Source organism: Ixodes scapularis, unplaced genomic scaffold (genome assembly GCF_016920785.2).
Source record: "Ixodes scapularis isolate PalLabHiFi unplaced genomic scaffold, ASM1692078v2 PGA_scaffold2__306_contigs__length_199485367, whole genome shotgun sequence".
Lineage (NCBI taxonomy): Eukaryota > Metazoa > Arthropoda > Arachnida > Ixodida > Ixodidae > Ixodes > Ixodes scapularis.
In genome coordinates, this window is record NW_024609857.1 from 59,168,687 (window position 1) to 59,187,744 (window position 19,058).

The following is a 19,058-nucleotide window of genomic DNA, read 5'->3' on the forward strand; positions in this document are numbered from 1 at the left end:
ATGCGTGGGCTCGCCGTTTCTCTAACTACCTTTGATCTAAAATGCTTTGAAATACTCGTGTAGCGGTGCATTTCAAAGACCTTCCCTCATGGCAGTGGTTTTTGAAATGGGAACACAAAGGTAGGTGCTCGAACAGAGATCTCAAAGCGTCGGACACAACGCTACAAAACTGGTAGTATTTTGCTTTTAAATTACAATAGCTGGAATGGCCGATGTTCTGCAGTGAATTCTGAAATGTTGGGTGGGCACGGTGACTCGTTAGCGGCAATGTCGCTGATGAACCCTTTCTTGTTCTACATACAGGCATGTTTGCTGCTGACACTGTTTCCCGAAGGATCCTTGGCTCTGTGCCTATCAACAGTACCGCAGGCTTCGTTAATGGGAGCGCGTTCGACACCGGCGTTCGTTGTCTCACCATCGCAACGCGGAACGCCTGCCTGCACCGCCGCTAACAAAGCCCGGATATGAAGCGTCGTTCTATGGAAGTGCCTGTTTTCACCGGCCCTGGAGGACGTCGCCCTCAACAAAAATCATTCATCGATTTAGCCGCATGCACCTAGCGTGACCATTGACTGCGACAGGCACGTCAATTGCTACAAAAGTAGCGCATGTTGTGGCCTACGCCAGTGGGCACGGTGACTCGTTAGCGGCAATGTCGCTGACGAATTCTTTCTTGTTTTACATAGAGGTAAGAAACCAGTGTTCTATACACTCTAGAAGAAGTAATAACTTCTCGTGTTACCGTGCCCACGGTCATTGAGATTTTTGTGTTCTTTGTACTCTTTGTATTACTGGTTGCGTACACATGATATGCTTGTCCTACATTCCGCTGATACATTAAAACTTCTCTTGTTACGCTCCGGTGACGTCGAGGTGAATCCGGGACCCATGTCTATCGATCAGTCCAGGCAGTTGAACGACATGTTCAAACTCTTGCAAGATGTTAATGAACATACTTGTTAGTGAGCGCGTTGGTAATTATGTAAGTTTAGAAAGAGTTATATACATAAAGACAGGGGACGGGACAACACATCGTTCACCCCTACGTACAGTCAACGTATGGTCAAGATTGACCAAGGCCAAGCTAGCCTTATTAAGTCTATTAACGAGTTAAAGAGTAAGCAAGAATCCGTCGAACTAAAAGTTACCGACATCCAAAATCGGCTCGATGGCGTAGAGTGCAAAGTTGTAATTCTCCAGGCAACCCGGGAAGAGCTGTTGGCCGCCGAGGGATGAGTCGAATTTGTTATTAAGGATAACTAAAGACTGCACGAGCCCCTGGACGATATTGAGGACCACTCAAGAAAGAACGATATTATCTTTCACGGTATTGAAGATTCCGCCTCTGAGCCTTGGGAACAGTCAAAAGTAAAATTATTAGATACGTTATTTACTTCACTTCGTCTGCAAGTTTCTGAGGAATGCGTTGAACGTGCTCACAGGCTTGGTTCGTACGCAGTCGGAGGATGCAGACCAGTGATTGTCAAGTTCTCTTCTTTCAAAACAAAACAAACAATCCTACAATCACGACCCAAGCTTAAAGCCTGCGGCATAACGGCTAATAAAGATTTTTTTTTCCTACCACGCGCCTAGCAAGACAGAAACTTTTTGAGTTTCGAAAATTACAAAAGAGCGTCTTCCAACTGCGTTACAATAAACTTTACGTGAACAATAAATGTTTCATGTATGAAAATGCGAACAACAGGGTGTATGAAGTTGGAAATGACAGAAGGCTGGGCAAGACCAATGCAAATACAAGAAGCCCTGGAGGCAATAATAATCAACCTTCCTCATCCTTCCAAAATAATGTGACACAAAATGTAAGTGCCCGCGCAGCATCTGCCTGATCTGCCTTGCCCTAACATTGTACGAGGGGTAGTAATTCTTCTTTCGCGTCCGATATAATTAATGTTCTGTTTACTAATATCTGAAGTGTCATGCAAAATCGCGACGATCTATGCCCTGCCATTGACTCTACCGGCGCTGATGTTGTAGTATTGACAGAAACGTGGCTCTCGAGCAAAATTTATGACAACGAAATTCTAACTACTAACAAACGCTTCAAAATTTATCGCACTGATAGGGAAGTTCGCCAGGCGGAGGTGTGCTAATTACAGTCGCCGATCCTATAGATTCCCTTTAATTGAATGTTGCAAGTTACCTCGAAACAGTCTTTGTTTGCCATTCCGTGAAGCACAAAAAAATATCTTGGGTGCCTGTTACCGCCCTACCTCAAGTGACGATAGCTTTCTGAACAAACTTAATGACGTAATCAGTACAGTGACTTTGCGATCTTCCACACCAAACTTCATCCTTCTGAGTGATTTTAACTGTACAAATACTGTGTGGTCGGCGGAAACACCATACGCAAGCCCTTTATTGTCTAACAATGACAAATTCATCAAATTATGTTCGGACTACAATTTCTCTTAGATAGTGTCTCACCCCACCAGAGTTACGTCCTCCTGTGCCTCAGTGTTAGATACTGTATTGTCAACCTTCGCCGACCTTGTTTCCCCTATTGCCTATCTACCTGGATTTAGTGACTATTTATTGCTGCATTTTACTTTAAATCTTACCACAAGTCATTCCTTGAAAATAGCTAAACAGATTCGTGATTACGGAAACGCTAATTTTACGGCTATAAATAGTGAATTGTGTGAATTTCTGAGTTACTACTTTGAGGAAAATTTCTTTGAACGTTCTGTAAATAAAAATTGGTGTCTGTGTCAAAACAAAGTTAACTATCTAATAAGCACATATATTCCTGTTCGCACATTATCATCCAAAAGTAATTCCCTTTGGTACAACACCAGACTTAAACGACTTTCCAATAAAAAGAAACACCTCCTTCGTGTACCCAAACTTTCAAAACAAGATTGTCATTTTCACGCCTATCGTTGCGCCGAGCAGGAATATAAATGTGCAGTCTTAGAAGGAAAACGCAATTTTTTTAGCTAACACGTTGCCCACAATTTTATCTACAAATGTTCGCCACTTTCTCACCGGCTACTCCTATGTTCGCCACTTTCGGAACTTAAACCTAATGATAACCACGGTGATCTGAGGCTTACAAACGCAGATGGGGAACGAGTAGATCAAGATGAGTGTGTACCATTGCTAAACGATATATTTATACAATCATTTTCTTCCACCGATGTTTTTGTGTACCCCAACTTTACTGGCCGTGATCTTTTGCCAATGAATCCAATATTAATATCATATGATGGTATAGCTGCAATAATTAACAACCTCAAGCTCTCTTCTTCATCCGGTATTGACAATATTAACTCTAAGTTCTTAAAGAACACGTAGTCGTATTCATCAGATATACTATCAATGATTTTTAAGCAATCATTGGAGAAAGGCTGCCTTCCCGAAGACTGGAAAGTTAGAAAGGTGACTCCAATTCATAAAAGTGGCAACCATTCCTCATTGAATAACTTCCAGCCAATTTTTTTAACATCCATTCCCTGTAAGGTACTCGAACATATCATACAATCTAACCTCGCATGTTTCCTAGATTCGAATTTTTTTTCCCCCAATTCAACACGGCTTCCGCAAATCATTTTCCTGCGAAACACAGCTTCTGCTCTTCACTAATCAGCTTCATTCTGTCCTTGACCGTGGCTCCCAGATAGACTGCGTTTTCCTTGATTTCTCTAAAGTCTTTGATAAAGTTTCTCACCGGCTACTCCTATTAAAACTTAGCAACATCAACATTGATCCGAAGGTGCTGCGCTGGATAGAATCGTTTTTAACCAACCGTTCTCAATTTGTACATGACTCTTCACTCTCTCCCGTAGCATCTGGAGTCCCCCAGGGTTCTGTTTTAGGTCCGCTACTTTTTCTCACCTATATTAATCATCTTTCTGAATGTATCTCCTCTAATATTAGTTTATTTGCTGATGATTGTGTACTATATAGAGAAATAACAAATAACTCCGACATCTCTGTTCTCCAATCTGATCTTAACTCTGTATCTAACTTGCGCGACAAGTGGTTGATGCAACTCAACCTTAATAAATTTAAATCTATGAGAGTTTCCCGTCATACTAACATATGCTGGAATTACTAAATTGACGACATTCCACTGCAATCTGTGTCCTCTTACAAATACTTAGGTGTTTACATAACTTCTGATCTTTCCTGGGAAACTCACATTAACTACGCAACTAACAACGCCAATCGCCTGCTTGGATATCTCAAACGAAATTTTTCACAGCCACCAGTGTCACTGAAACTCCTCTTATATACTACTTTAGTACATAGTACATACTAAACTTGATATGCATGTTCTATCTGGGACCCCGGTCATAACACTATTATTGCAACATTGGAATCAGTTGAAAATCGCGCAGCAAGTTTCATACTCTGTAATTAGCATCGTGCATCCAGTGTTACTTCAATGAAAAATAGCCTTGATTTACCAACGCTAATGAACCGTAGACGCATTTTCCGCCTGACTTTATTTCATAAGATTTACCATAATAACCCTTTTATGCGCCGTGAACTTCTAACGCCACCTACTTATGTTTCATCCCGCATAGATCACCAGTACAAAGTCGGTATCCCCAGTTACAAAACTAACACTTATCATATCTCCTTTGTTCCTCGCACTAGCTCTGATTGGAATCGCCTTTCCGCTGGCATAGCCTCCGTAACTAGTATTATAGACTTCAAAAATGCCTTGTTTGTTAGTTTTTGATTACCCATTTTCTAGTGGGTATTACTGTTATAACATTGTATAAATATTTTTGAAGTGTCTGACCAAGCGTGTATTAATTACTGTTGTATATTTTATGTATCAACAACTGTATCCTTGTCACCTATCTCCCCCCCCCCCCCCTACTCCCCTCTGTAATGCCCTTCGGGGCCTTGAGTGTAAATAAATAAATGAATAAATAAATTAATAAATTAAATGTGTTTGCGTGACCGTATGAGAAAGAAACATATGAACATATAAATTCCCGATCGTTCCTTGCGTGGTCTTGCGTGTCTTGCGTGGTCTAGTCAGTAGCGTTTGTGGCTTGCAACCGGAGGTCTACTTTCAATTCCCATTACACGTCATGTTTTTAATCGCTTTCTTTCCATGTGTGACGTCACGTTTCACGTGAGCGTTGTGGGTTGTTTGAAATTCCCGCGGGAGGTCATGTGGCTGTGCCGTCATGACCCTATCGACCAATCAGGATTTTCTTGGCATGCCACTGATTTTCTGCGACCTAAGCTCCTTTGTTACAGCGATTCAAAACGTCAACAGATTGATGTTTTCGTGTTTTTTTTTTTTAGATTTGTTGAAAGCGTTTGATCATGAGCCTCATGATTTGCTCATTGACAGACTAAAAGAGGCTGGACTTTCTGATAGGCTTATTTGTTGTGTACAGGCATATCTATACGACTTAACGCGATTTGTTGAATGTAACTGGGCTAGGTCTGTTAACTTACAGGTTTTGTCTGAAGTATCGCAGGCCCGATAAATGTACCGGAAAGATATATTCGCTAAACTTAGCGGAGACATTGACGCGACATTATGACGCCACGGTGTCACGTTAGCACGTCATCTGACGTCACAATTGTTTTTATAATTTTAGAAACAAGTTAATTGTCACGTGACGTCATTATTTCACATAACGTCAGAGCGTAACATTAACACCCTCCGCTATATTCAGCGGGAGGTAATTAGTTCGCTGTGTTTTAAACACTACCAGTGTAACCCTGCGGCGAAGTGTGCAGCACCTCGGCTATTGACGCAGTACATTTGCAAAAGGCAACAAAACACCGCCGGTCTTTTTTTTTTTTGTTTGTTTGTTTACGCGAATTATGTTGTTGTTGTTTTTTTTTAGCCGAATTGCACAAAAAAATCGTACAGAAGAATCGTCAGGAGGAACCGTCGCGAACAACCGCCGCGTCAATTTCTGCGATAAATTTGGTGGCAAAATTATTGTCGCGCGACGTCAACTGTTCCCATAAATTTAGTCGAGAAATTCTCGTGGCCTGACCACGTCATGTGACCTCGTGTCATGTGACGACCATTTTTGCGAGGTGATAGTTTGCTTTGGACACATCCTGTTCTCCCCGGTTTTTGTCAGCACGATGAAGCTTGTGCAATTTATTTTGTTTTTTCGTCTTGTCCGCGCCACCATATCTGATGCCCGCGATATGTGCGCGTGTATGTACTTTGTCCGAGGTGGATCGACGTCGAAAGGTCAAAGGTGAATGCTCGACGCGGCCGCCGGAAGCGACATTCGGCCGGTTCGTCGCATCTCTCCTTTTCCTCTTTCTCTCTTTCTACGGGATCCTCGCGGGATTCGTGAAGCTAGTGCAAGAAAATACCGCCACCGTTGCTAGGGAACGTTCCTCAAATGGCCAACAAAAATCACGCAGCCACTTGGGTAATCCGAATACCCGACAGCTGTGAGGTAGCTTGTAGGTATATTTGTGCGATAAACGCGTCACCTTTTATTTACTTGTCAACATTTCATCCGAGTTCTCAGCAAGTTGGGTTTCTTCTTTGTTTGTTGTTAGTGTAGTGATGTAGAAACTAGTTGCACGCAGCTGTGAAAGCCAGCGGCGGGAGAGAGACGAATGCCGCTTTGGTACGAATTTTGGGTGACAGCCTAACCTCCGAGAGGGACAATAGCAGGGTGTCGAACCCAACCCAAATTGAAAACCGGAGCAAAACCGTTATTTTTGACCGAACCGGAACTAAGGCGTAACCGAAATCAGACAATAAAGAGTTTTAGTAGATCGTTCTGATGACTCCGTTAACGATACCCGATATTCCGCGCCGCCTTTGCGCATTTATTGTATCGTTATCTGGGATATCGGAGGTATCAATACGATCTACTAAAACTCTATGTTTCGTATTAAAGCCGAACCGCAACGGAAGCGTAATTTAATTTGGTGTTTAACGGTTCTCTGGTAAAGAGTTCGGGGTAATAAAATGTGAGCAGCGCCCTCTTGCGGCTATTAGCTCCGAAGTCTAATAAATATTCGCGACGGTGACGTCAGCCGCGGAGCCTTGACTATAAGCAGATATCAGTGACGTGGAGACAACGCATTATTAATTAAACAGATAAAAAGATTTCGAGTCTATGTGCAGCACGACCTGGCATCGGCAAATCGGCGATTAGGTGTACACTTCTGTTCTTTGTTTCACCTATTACGATGAAGCGCAAAGGACGCTACGAGCCACCGCGGAGCAAATCCGTAGCTTGGAGGTTGTCACGTGCCCTTTCGGTTGGAACGAGCGACGCGGGGAGCTCGAAGTCACGTGACAAGCTACGAACTATTGATTGGTTCGGGTAGGTCGTAGCGTTCATCGCGGTATATCGTAGGGTGGTACGGGATATATCGCCAAGAGGCTAAATAACTATTCTTTGTGTGAGTATTTATTTTCTTTCCTCGCTGCTAAGCAATATTCTTTTAGAAAAGAACAAAGCAAACTTAAAACTCAAAATACAAACAGAAAGTAATCGACAGTTGGCGTTTTTGTTCCGCGGTGCCTGCGGTGCTAAAGTCTGAAGGCGCCAAGAGGCGAAGCCGCCATGAACGGGACACTGCTGCGCCGGTCCCAGGACGCAAGTCGCCTAAAATAACCCCTAGACGCTGCCTAAAAAAAAGAAAAAAAAAGAAAAAAAAAGATTTTATGTGCGTTTGTTAAATGCACAATTGGGGGGGGGGGGGGGGGGGGGTCGCCCTTTTTTATCGCCCTTTTTGTTTTATTCGTCCCTAGAACGCCCTTTGCTGTCTTCCTCCTACAATCAGATTCCGAGCAAGGCGTTCAGGCGTGCGGGGTGGGTAGTTTGCTAGTACTGTGCGTGTTACAGGTCACGTGTCAGCTGTGAGTGCTGGCTGATTTCTTTAATTTCGTTTATTTATTAATATATCTTATTATGAAATGTATTACACGACGGGGAATCAAGAAATATAAACAAACATTTAGAAACATACAAGAGTAAATTCTCAAACTAAATATAGATAGCGAGATGTGCCGAATGGTGGCTAGGGTTAATTCAGGTCAGGATACATGTCATGGAAACAAATATAAGGAACTCAAAATAACAAACGACTAACTTCATACTTGAGTGCTGTACTTTGGTACTGTTTTCGAGCGCCTCTATAACCACGTAATTTGCATAAAACAGTACGAAATTAAGCATATATTTGTTTTTCTCTCCTCGTTTCCGCATCACGGCTAGTAATTACCTGTTGAGAGGCGCACACTTTTTTCTTAACAACAGCGAGTTGTGAACTTTTCTTTTTTTAAAGTAAACGTTAACCGAATCGTTATTTCGAGTGCATTACTGAACCGGAACCGAGCCGGAACAAAATGCAAAGCTACTGAACCCGAGCCCGAACCGAACCGGAATTGACCGATTCAGCTCCCTGGACAAAAGCAATGTCTGGGATAAACAAAAGAGGTTCCGATCCTTCCCCTCATCTCCAACCTAGTTGGGTTACGCTCTCGCCTCAAACGCTGCGTGCAACAAGATAAAGTATGGTCGGGGGAGGGGGATAAACACACCGTGTTTTCATTGGACGACATTGATATCGAAAACTCACGCCCCCTTACGCACGCATGCACGCTCGCAGGCACGCACGCACACACACAAACAAACAAACAAATTCGAAGCATGCTTTGAACTGCACTTCAGAACTGGTTTGTGTGCTCGCGGGACGGGTACCCGGAGACGGTATCGGGCTTGCGAGAACAATGCCGCGGTGGAGGGCTGAAGCAAGCAACGAGCCATTGACGTGCATGCTGCTGCAAGGGAAGCGACCATCAACGTAAGTCACAGCCGATTGGCCAGTCGCTTCGCTTCTACTATACCGGCCACTCACAGGGACGTCATAAAGCAGGTTTCTTTTTTTTTTTTTTTAATTTGCCCTATAACTTTTAAAATAAAGATAATTTCGAGAAAAGAAAAGTTCCATTAATTCATTCATTCAGTCATTCATTGCTTTATTTTCAATTTGTTATTTTAAATATACAAAACGTTGTTTGAACCCATAGCCATTATGGCTAGTCCGGGGTCCAATCGTAAAAATACACTTCAAAAACGGCAATACAACAGACAAATACAATACACAAAACATAGAAAGATCACATTATACACAATAATTGACTCAACTGCTATTCGTTGCTATCAAAAAATATTTTCAATAAAGGCAAAAAGTTAGTTTGTAGCCTAATGTTTATGAGTATTTCATTCCACATTAAAGCACCATTAAATTCGATCAGCCTTTGTCCATATGTATCGTGACATGGTGGTAAATTAAACAAGTGTTTCGCTGCAGCTCTTGTTTGTCTAGTTGGAGATCTAAATAGGCTTAAAGGAAGTGGTTCATCAGTATTTTATGATTTTAGGAAGAGTAATGCTATATGCACTCCGGAGTGCAGCTCGGCCGTAAATTGCAATATGCACTACGTTTGTCTCGTATAAAATGAATGATCACAGCGAGTTTTCCAACCGGTGGTGTGGCGTAGGACAATAAAGAAAAAAAAGTGGTGTGGCGTAGGGGTTAGGGTGTCCGCTTCATACGCAAGTGGACGCGGTTTCAAATCGCAGTGAGCCAACCTTTTTTTTTTTTTTTCTTGAACGTTGTTTTGTCGAGGCATTTGGCGATATTTATATTTCTTTTTTGCGATGAACACTAAAAAAAAACACCGATTGTTGTCGACGAAACTTCGCAGATCGGGGACAGCGGGGCTTGGGTTGCTGGCTGGACGCCGCGAAGCGGCGTGTACTGGTTAACTTTTCTAATTAGCAGCCGCATACTGTCGCCGCGAAGCGGCGTGAACGCAGGCGGGGGGCTGTGTTAACGAGCCCCCCAGTGATACACGCGCAGTTCGAAAAAGGGTGGCCCGAGCGGCATGAGCTCTCCCCATAGTGCATATAGCAATTTCCGTCCAAAGTGCACTACGTAGTGCATATAGCATCGCTCTTTTAGGAAATATTTGCACTATTTTAATTCTGTAAACAAAACTTATTCGCAACACGCCCAGTGATTGAAAAAGATGTCTACTAGGGTCAGTTGTTTTTGAGAATCTGAAGAATCGTAATGCCCGTTTCTGTAAACGAGTAACCGTATCTAAGTACGTACTATGAGTATTACCCCATGACTTTATACAATGGGTAACTTGACTGTGCACTAATTCGAAATAAAGTATGCGCAGAATGACCAAATCAAAACATACGCGTTCCTGTAGTAAAGTATGACATCGGTATGCAATTTTTGAGCAAATGTGTTTAACTTGGTTTTTTCAATGCATGTCAGAATAAAACAGAACACCCAGATATTTATAACACGGAACTCGCTGTGACTCCGTATTATCTTATTCATTAAGTTACTACGTTCAGTGCACTCAAGTCCGGTTCAAATTAAAAACTAGTCAAAAAGTCATTGCATGGTTCCTTCGAGAAAATTGTGAATGATGACCCAGTGACTGTGGTATAAGTAGTGTTCCGTGTTTTCGGAGTTTATTTTTCGTCGAGCTCGAAAAACGTTTTTCGGCGGTTTTTTCTTTTTTTCTTTTTTTTTTCGAAAATTCAAAGTTTATTGTAGTTTATTTTTGTTTGATTAACAATTCTCCGAAATTCGAAGTTAAATATCTCAGTGTTTCGTATTAAAAACAAATAAAAAATATCCAAGTGTTTCCGTATGCTGGACAAAATAAAAAAATAAAAAAACGCGACTGTATCAATTAATATTTCCTTCATTTGGATTTGGCGTTGGTGCCATTACTACGACAAAAGGTGCACACAAGTGTTGCTTCGATAAATGTTGATACCTTAAAATCACTAAACTCCTGGATGTAGCCGCAGGGAAGCTTGTATTCAATCCATACTATTCCATCAATCTACTGCGCGGCCGCGCGAGGTAGAGGGGTAAAAGATGTAATAGAGAAGTTTCAATTGTCTATCTTTCCCACTGTATGCAATCTCTGTGGTTCATAGCTTTCACTGTTAAAAAACACAACCTATCCTTCCTCTAAAGCACATATAGTATGACCCAAACTGGAAACGTGTACAGTGACTTTTGTCGTGACCCGAAAGTACAATGGCCTGTTGTCCTGACCGATATTTGAAAGATAATTACAGTGGCATTTTTCCATGACTATTGAATTTACGCACTGATCAAACCCTTGGTTGTAAAATACCGTTGTGTGTGTGTGTGTGTGTGTGTGTGGCGGGGGGGGGGGGGGGGGGAATCGGCAGATCGAGCACCAACCGCTATCTTATTCAAAAGTTATAAGCGATTATCTGAAATTTTCAATGGGAAAATGGCGGCCGATGGACCTCTTATAATATACAGAGCTCTATGGCACCGGTTATTGATAACGGGTGAAAATGGGCCATTTTCCCACTGAAAACTAAAAAAAAAAAAATCCCATAACATTTGAACAAGATAACGGTTAGTTATAAAACTTTGGCATCTGGTTTGTACCGGTGGGCTACATTTGGGCGGAGAATCGGCGTTCGGCAATACAGTTTAATTTTTACGAAAAAAAAATTCTAAGAGCAACAAGAAAAATGAATTGTAAACACTTCGCAAACATTGCTTTACGATACATTTCGGGAAACTCAATTCCAGGCAAAAACAAAGGCAATAAAAAAGAAAAACATGCCTGCAGATGGCACAAAATACGTGAGATAGACTCCCTCGGCGATGGCAAACGTAGCGGCGTTCTGGACCGAAAAAATGGGCAGAGAAAGGCGAAAAGGGAGCTCGGGCACTTTACAATAAACCCTTTTCAAAAGTCAATCAAGCAACAATAACATCGTGCGATTTACCATACATCTCCTGCACCGGTGCAGAAAAGTGCAGGGCAGTGTATTTCCGGTATGTGCATTGAGATACGACCGGAACTACAACGCCCTACACTTTTCTGCACCGGTGCAGGAGGTGCAGGTGAATCGAACGAAGCTACCGATGATCGCCATTTCATGGTCCCAAAGCGCGTGATTGGATCCGAGTGTTCGCCTAACGTTGACGCAGCACTCGTTTTCAATAGGGAGTTTTCGTAGACCGCGCTGCCCCCTCCGCTAAGCGTTCCGCAACGAAGAAGTTGCTACTGCGCCTGCGCGCCGATAGCCTTGACTGTGGAGTTCCCGCTATCGTAGCGGGTTGCGGAGTGCCTTGCGGGACGGCGAAAACTATCTACGAAAACTCCCTAATAAAGGGCTGTTTATACTCCGTTGTAACGCCAACGAGCGCACGCGCTCGTTCACGCTCGCTGACGCTGTCTGCGAACGGGGTGCGTAGACTACGGGGGGGCATCGGGGCTCGTGCCCCCCCCCCCCCCCCTAGTAAAATCTAGGGAGGGGGGGGGGGCAGAGCCCCCCATCCTTCCGGGCTTGGCTATGATACTTACCGAGACGCTGTTTACGTGCCATCCATGTAACAAGCTTCTAGTAGCGGCATGTAAACAAAATAACGCCCACGTTGCCTTTATTGACAAAATACATGGGAAATTGAATCCCAGCGTGCTTTCGTTAGCTTCAATCTCCAGCTCTGGCAAAAAAAGAACGCGTCCAGAGTTTCGTGTCATCATTTGACACGAAACTCTGTAGCTGTCCAGAGTTTCGTGTCATCATTTGTTCGCTGAAGAACACAATACTGGAGAAACTAGCCCTTTACAGCTCCGCTGTAAAAGAAAAGTGGTCCGCGCACTCGCACAAGCGACAGCAGCGTAATGCCTTTTTTGACGATAGCGGGGGCAAAGACGCTTTGAGGCATGCCCAGAGGCGGACTTGGCATTTTGCCTCCCTAGGCAGGGGACGTAGCTAAGTTTGAAGCTAACATTTTAAAAATTTGTTAGATTGGGAGCTAGATCGAATTTCCGAAGTAGCTAAATTCGGAGATTTAGTTTAAAAATAAATTAGTCAATTTATTTTGGGGCGGTTACAAATTGGTTGCCCCAAGATTCTGCCGCCAGGTGCCTACTCTGCCTATTGATAAGTCCGCCCCTGGGCATGCCTCCAACAAATAAAAAAAAAAAAATAATAACGCTTGCAAGCAAGAAAAAAAAAGTCGAGCATGGAAGACAAAAGAACATCTACGTGTTGTCAGCACTGTGTTGTTGTTCTATGGCGGCAACAGGCGGCAAAATTAGAAAGCGCCACCAGACGCGACCGAGAAGGCGAAGAAGCTTCAGCGACCGACGACCGCGAACTCAGAGGGGTTGCTGAGGAGGGCAAGAGGGGAGGTCTTGATAATAATGCAATTAATGCAAAGGTGCAAGCAGCTGGGCAATGTTTCGTTTCAAACCGGTAGCTTTACGGGCGACACTTTGCAGAGATGTCGACCTCGCGCGTGAGGCATCGCCGTCGCGCTGTCGAAGAATTGAAAAACCCTTTTCCCCCCTCCTGGCACGAGGAGAGGGAAGTCGGGACTTCCCGTCGGCCGTGCCCCGCGAAGAGAGCGAAGAGGGCAGCCCTGGCGTCCCGCCAAGAATGGCGCGACGAAAGGAGCATCCTCGTGTCGTCTGCTTGAAAGACTTGTTTTCAAACATTACTCGCCTTATACGAAATCTCATTTTGGCAATATCCAATGGCTACGCTTAATGTTGGATGGTTTTAGAAACTTTTACAGCGCTCAACTACTTACTTCTCGGATCGCCGAGCGCTGGTGGCGGCCGTCAGTGGCATCCACGACGGCTATTAGCCCCGAGAAGTTCGCGTGGCGCCCCCATACGGCAAGCGGGGGTGACGTCACGGCGAGGAGAGAAGTTTTCCCCGGCTCGCCCCGCTCGCCCTGTGGAGGCTGTGACGACGTCAGCTGTCGGCGCGCTCGTTTCTATTTAATTTTTTTTGGCGTGTTTTTCGTAGGAAGTGTAAATATTTTTATGTGCCTTTATTCAGGTATGGCCTATAGCTACAGGCGAAACTTCAACCAACATTTTAAGCATGGTTGACAGGGCAGGCAACGCATGAATCGCAGCTGGTATATGAAAATAAAGAAATACGGCCGCAATTGCAGGAGCATCACTATAGATTTACATCTCGCGCAATAAATGCTGCTGATGGTCTGAATGAATTGGCAGTTTATGTATACTATTTTTTTGTTTTGTATCTTCGTTTTTAAACAAGATCGCCGAAGCAGAAAAGCTGCATGCTGCTCGAGCAACATGCTAAATACATATATCCTGGGCAATGGGGAGATAATCACAAGTAAGACAGCTCAAGTGCAGGGGCAAAGTAAAAAAAAAACAAGAAACATTTATTATATACATTGCTCGCATTTGGCCTTTGCTGGATTCGGATAGTATTTCAATGGACTACACGGGTGATATCTGTGGACTTGTTTATATCAACCCTCAAGTAATGTATAACAAACGTAAGCGAAGGTGTCCAGCTCATTATTAGTCCGTTAAGCCCTAAAATTGAGATTTTACTTAAATCGAATTGTCCTGAAGCTAAAATACCAGAACCTTTTCTCACGCAGACTGTCGCCCTTCGCGGGTTCCACATTTTGTGCTACTAGTGCTGCAACTACCACTGGAAAGAGGTTCGAATGCTTGCTTTTACCCCTGTTTTCTACTGTTGTCAGAGAGTCCAGCTGTAGGGAGTTTGGAGGCTGAGGAAGCTTTTGGAGACCTGCAGCAGTGTCTCTTTTAATTGGAAATGACAATTCAGACTAAACGGTGTATTTTCCGAATACCCGAGGCTGGAATAAAAATGTCAGGAAAAAGTATAAACATCCCAAATTACGGTACCATTGCTGTGCATATTTTGGGCAGTTCAATACAAATCATACAGGCAACTGCGGCAATTCGGCCGTTTTTGCTGCTACCATACAAACTAATTTCTAGTAATTGTGCATCTTCAAAGAAATATGCCTGCCTGCAAACGTGTATAAACTATATAATTAATTTACGAAGAAGCGACATTTATGTAAAACAACCCTGTGCTATGAGCACTTCAAAGATATTCAGAAACAGGGCCTTTAAAACATCTGCGAACCAGCGTATGCAGAGCGGCAGCGCAAAGTCGGAGTCCCAAGCTAATTTGCCGACCACCCAAAGGCCCATGATATAAATGCCACTTCAAATGCCTTGAAAGCGGGATGTAATGTCGTCCTAAATCATGAACATGCAAGGGACAGAATTCAAGCGTCTGAAACACTTGCGCCACCGCTCCACCGATCCTTCGCAAAAATTGCCTTGTGTCGTGTGGACGGGCGGGGAGGTTCATCGGCGGAATTGCCTCCGCAGATAGCTTTCGGGCTTTGTAACCCAATTTTAAAGGTAAAAGGGACAAGCAGCCTTATAAAATGTACGGAAGCACGTCAATATCGGCCTAACTCAACGTCTAGTACACCGGGTAAACGAAGTCCAGCTCCTCGAAGAGCTTGCGGCACACAACGCCAAACCAGGAAACCGGTGCTGGGAAGCGAGCCGATGCGAGATCGCGGAGCGGAGTCATCGCCCTGACGTCACGGTACGCCTCACCCAATCAGGGCGCGGCGACCGCAGCGACGCTTGTGTTCGCTCTCGGGGCTAATGAGAAAGGTCGCACCTCCGTCCTCAGGTACGTGACGGCTCCATTCTACCCTCATTGCGCGACCGTGCTACCGCTATCGCTTTCGTTTATTCACACATTGTAAGCAAAAATTACAACGTTCTTTTTTTTCTTTTTTTTGGTTAGGGGACAGTCAAATTAGCATCAAGCAAGCCTCGTGTTCTTTTTTTTTTTTTAAGCAATCTTTTTTTTTTTTTTCTGTTTACAATACTTTCACCCCTCAACTTCGACATTCGAGACACGAAAGAGTAAGGTGGGACCTCACTTGTTAATACTGTTCCAGCTATATCACAAACAAAACGATAGTAATTACTAATTTAGAACTAGGATGGAGGAATAAGTGTCGAGTAATGTTGGCGATAAAAATCGACAAAATGACAAAACTAAATTAAGCTTACCAATATATATTTATTCGGCCTCTTCTGTATCTAGAGCTTGACTTCTCATTACCGTGTTGCACTGCAAAATTATTTATTTCGAATAATTATTTGCGACGCGAAATCGCATTTGGTGTTTTCAGATTTTCGCCGACCATTTCCGGTGACTATTTTTAAATTTTACGAAAAAAAGTATTTTTTTCTCGAATATATGCCCATCAAAACAAAACCAAAATCTGTTTTGCGAAAAAGATGTTTGTCTTTGCGGAAAAAAGTAGAAGCACACTCTCAGTGCGAAGCAATTTTTGCGAACTGCGCGAAGTTGGCGTTTCGGGAACCTCTCCCAAAAAGCTATCGGGCTACAGGTCTAGAAATATTTACTCACAAACTATATATAAAGAGGATTGACCCGTAATATTTATAATTAAGTATCGACGCTGTTAATTTTCAGAGAAAAATCGCAAACATGGCACATTCCGCAAAAACACTTACATTGTATTTGTTTTTTTCCCCAACATCTATAAATACCAGAACTTACAAACTTTGCCATCGAGTTGTCCTGTATCTTTTTAATATTGGTGCTAAATATTCTTGTCCTGGGGTAGCCTAGCAAATTTATAAGAAATGCTCAAATGGGACCATTTTAATATTTAGGAGTTATTTTGAAACTCAATTAAAGCAAACACTCTCCATCATTAAGGCCAATGATAGGTACTAACAGAATCTGTAAACAACATGCTGCATTTGTTTTTGTGCACTTGAAGTTATAAAGCTAGAAATATGACCAAATTGAGGCTACCGCAGTACCGTGAATTGGACGTCAATGGGGTGTAAATAACGCGTAAATAAAGCGTGAAAAAAAAAAAAAAAAAACATGGATGGAAAATTTATTATTTTTACGATGTATAAAAGTGCTCAAGGGTGGTCAGAAAGAAAGAAATTGACGGCACAGAGGTGAACGGTGGTTTTAAAGTGAGAATTCTTGGTGCGCTAAAGAGTCGCAGAAAATGCGCGCGGTCCAATGTGAGGGCACTCTCACATCGCATGCTTCGCAGGGCCTGTTTTCAATAGCCGGCGTATATAGTTTTTGTGTACTCCACGTACATTTCACGTATATCTTTGAAATATCGGTCCACGGGAGCATTTTTGTTTTTAATCTGTACTTATTGACTGAGACAGGTTTCTTCGATATTTTCACAAATAAAATAATCCCTTAGCAGCACTTACAATACAGCAGAGAGGCCTTCGGCCTCTCTGGTGTATTCTTTGTTATTGTTGTTGTTGTTGTTGTTGTTGTTGTTTTTTGAGCGGAAAATAAATTAAATTAAATGAAGAACTGATATGTTGACGATCGCTTTGACTCGCCCGGTGTCCCCGCGGGATAACATTTAGTGGCAGTGAGGAAGAATGCGTGTGCATAACCATATGGCATAACCTTGATCGCCGATCAAGGTTATGCATACGCATTCTTCGATTCTTCTGCACTGTCAGATAAAAATATTGAGTAGGCTCTTTATTTTTGGTCTCGTGTAATTTCTACATCGCAGGTGCAAAAACGAAATCGGAACTTTAATTGTTGTGGCTACCTTCTTTGCTAGATCCAATTCGTAGACAATCCAAGGTGTTCGCTGCGATAGCATTGCGGCTGCCTAGCTTGTTATGGGCCCATTCTTCAGGTTGCGGCTCTAGGGTGCAACTGTGTAGTTGTTCCCGTAATTAGTTATTCCTCGCTTGATCGCACAGATTAGTTAAGAACGCAAGAACTGGGGCCGATATTGGTGGTGCGGTGTGCACGTCTATTTCTACCCACGAGTCCAGCAAAAAAACCCAGCAAATCTATGAACGTCATCGCAGAATGAGCTTTACGACAGTGCGTTCCCAATCAGCTGTGATATACACTCCGTGCGGGAACTATAGGGGGCGCTTTGAAAAACGCGCGCAGCGCCGCTAGCGGAGGAGCTGGCGTTCGACCGTGAGGCGCGTTCAGCAGCCTGCGGCGCCTTGTCGCATGCCAAGCTGTGGCGGCGGAAGCGCGCACGGACGAATCTTTTGCTTTTTGAGCCGATACGTTGAGGGTGACGTTGCATGAATGCTGGGGCAGACCTAAGAAGGGAATTTAGCTGTTCTCCTCTTCTTATATATTGAGTTTTAGTCGTTATTCGGGGGAATTTCTCTAGTTGCGGCAAAAAAAGGAGTTGGAGCAATTTTCCGAAAAGCAAGACGGCCGCCACCATAATTGCTTTGAGTGGGAAATTTATTTCGCTTGTCGCTGTAAACGTAGGACTGCTGGAACGATGATATTGGAGGCGAGTGAGATGTCCACAAAGTTTCTGCACGAAGTGTGCCAAGTTTCATTAAGACAGCAGGTGTGAAAGTTGTTTCTAACGAATGAAGAAATTAAGCTGTACGGTATATCCAATATTGGACCCAAAATGTTGTGTTATAGCGGGCTGTGCAAAGTGCAGATTTGGGCACACAGGTGCTTGGACTTGACAGTAACATGACACAGCACTTATACAAAAAAAAAAAAAAGTGGCATAGGGAAATTAGGTGAAAATTTGGTTTGGGCGGCGTAACTCAATGGGAACCGTTTTTGACCATGAAAAGGCTGTCAAGAGAATACCACTGGTCGGGGGAGGTGGAGACTTTAGAGGTAGGAAGGGACTAGTGGACTGTACTTCCAATTGAACCAACTTTACGAAAGGTGGTTCCAAAGCCGAGAAAACGAAGTTGTCTGCCAACACACGGTTTGGCCGCCAAGGGCTTTTGCGGTCAGCTGTTGTGTAATAACCTTTTGTGCGAGGTGCTGATTTTCGGCCCACAGGTACTTTGACATGACCGTCACTTGGCACAACACTTATTATAACAAAAATAGTTGGCATAGCGAAACCAGCTGGAAATTTAGTTTGGGCGGCGTAACTAAGTGGGAACTGGCTTTGACCGTCAAAGGCTGTCAGAAAATACCACTCATCGTGGGAGGTGCACACTTTACAGGTAGGAAGGGACCAGTGGACGGTACTTCCAAATTCGAACCACTTTGCGATAGGTGGCTCTAAAGCCGAGAAAAAAAAAATTGTTGTCTACAGAACTCGGGGTGTCAGTGTTTCCACATCCAAAAGAGGCTAATCAAGAAAGAAAGCACACCACATAAACT

The 19,058-nt window shown here is 43.4% G+C and overlaps 1 pseudogene; it reads left to right on the forward strand.

The window, feature by feature from the left end:
• The first annotated feature begins 810 nt into the window (after nucleotides 1–810).
• LOC120849889 lies at nucleotides 811–1,847 on the forward strand (annotated as a pseudogene).
• Nucleotides 1,848–19,058: the final 17,211 nt, after the last annotated feature.